This window comes from Crocuta crocuta, unplaced genomic scaffold, assembly GCF_008692635.1.
Source record: "Crocuta crocuta isolate KB4526 unplaced genomic scaffold, BGI_CrCroc_1.0 scaffold1028, whole genome shotgun sequence".
In the NCBI taxonomy this organism is placed as follows: domain Eukaryota; kingdom Metazoa; phylum Chordata; class Mammalia; order Carnivora; family Hyaenidae; genus Crocuta; species Crocuta crocuta.
Window position 1 is genome coordinate 411,786 of NW_027532432.1, and position 1,597 is coordinate 413,382.

General features: G+C 43.6%; 1 pseudogene; it reads left to right on the top strand.

Annotated features, from left to right (window-relative positions):
- Positions 1-831: 831 nt before the first annotated feature.
- Positions 832-1,359, top strand: LOC144244160 (ubiquitin-conjugating enzyme E2 C pseudogene; annotated as a pseudogene).
- Positions 1,360-1,597: the final 238 nt, after the last annotated feature.

Sequence of the window (1,597 nt, forward strand, 5' to 3'; positions counted from 1 at the left end):
TCAGCAAAAAAAAAAAATGTTTTACTGCCCCTAGACTCCAGGAGATTTAAATTATCACACAACATCACAGGGCTGGTCCCAGTGGGAAGTGGCGCTGCTCTGGAGAATCAGAGTTGTTTCCTGCTGCTGTCAACTGAGCCATCATTGATGGCGACCATGCCATCTTTGAATCTGTTACCCATGGCATCTTGAGCCATTTGTTCATGAGCTTATTGAGGGAGCATAGGCACGAAGGTAAAGACTGGGGAAGAAAGCCTGTTTACATCCACAACACATTTATCATCTCCCTCTGATTACAACAACCTCTCCTAAATTTAGACATTTTGAAAAATAGAATATTTACATGGGTCTCAAATATTCTTACACTCTGAGCCTGTTCTAAAAGCTAAATTCATATATCTTGTCTGCAAACTTTTTTTTTTTATTTGTAAATCATTCATTCATCTAAATTGCTCCAAATGCCTTGACTTCGGATAAACCATCAGCCAGTGACTCCGGAATTGTTAAGGATCTTTAACGGAGGCCACACCTCCTTCCAGGAAAAGTGGGCAAAATATGCATGTGCTCTTTAAAGAAACATCACTGTGAGGATTTCCTTATCCCTTCTCTTTCAGAATCACACCAAAGTGTTGTGGCACTGTTCTTGGGAAGATCTATACTCATGTAATGGAGAAAGAAACAAAAAATTGAACCATTCAATTCAAAGCTAGAACCTCAAAAGTGAAAATATTGCAATACTACCAAATTTGTCTTCTCAAGTGAAAAAAGGTAGGCAGTTGCAGTCATGCTTTCTGAGTTCTGTGTCCGCTTCAAGATGGCTTCCCAGATCCAGTGGCCGCAGGCGTGGCTTCTGGTGCAAAGGAGGGGAGCCCACTGAAGGACGCCGGCTGGGCACCATGGGAAAGAGGCTACAGCAGGAGCTTATGACCCTCATGATGTCTGGTGAGGCAAGAATTTCTGCCTTCCCGAAACAGACAGACTTTTCAAATAGGTAGGGACCATCCATGGAGCATTTGGCACAGTGTAGAAGACCTGAGGTGTAAGTTCTCCCTGAAGTTCCCCACTGGCTACACTTACAGTGTGCCCACACTCTGCTACCACCCCAGCTTGGACAACAGGGAGGAATATCTGCCTGAACATCCTGAAGAACAAGAGGTTCTCTGTATGTCATCAGGACCTGTCTACCTGGAGCCTGCTAGGAGAACCCAACATTGTAATATTGATAGCCCTTTGAACCAATACATGCTGCTGAGCTCAGAAAAAACAAACAAACAAACAAAACACACAGCCTTCAAGGAGTAGCTGCAGGAAACCTACTCAAAGCAGGGCTCCAGTCAAGAACCCTGCCTAATTGTCTAGCCACTTTCCTTGTTTTGTCTATTCTTGCCTTAGAGGGTCTGTCCTTTCCTTCATTTCTGTAGAGGACTCTGTATCTTAGACTGGGTGTCATTTTTGTTCTGTTTAAGTTTTTTATTTTGTTTTGTTTATGTTTATTTCTTTATTTTGAAGGACGGGGAGTGACAGACAGAGAGGGAAAGAGTATCCCAAGAAGGCTCCAGTCTGTCAGTGGAGAGCCCAGCCTGCGAGATCATGACCT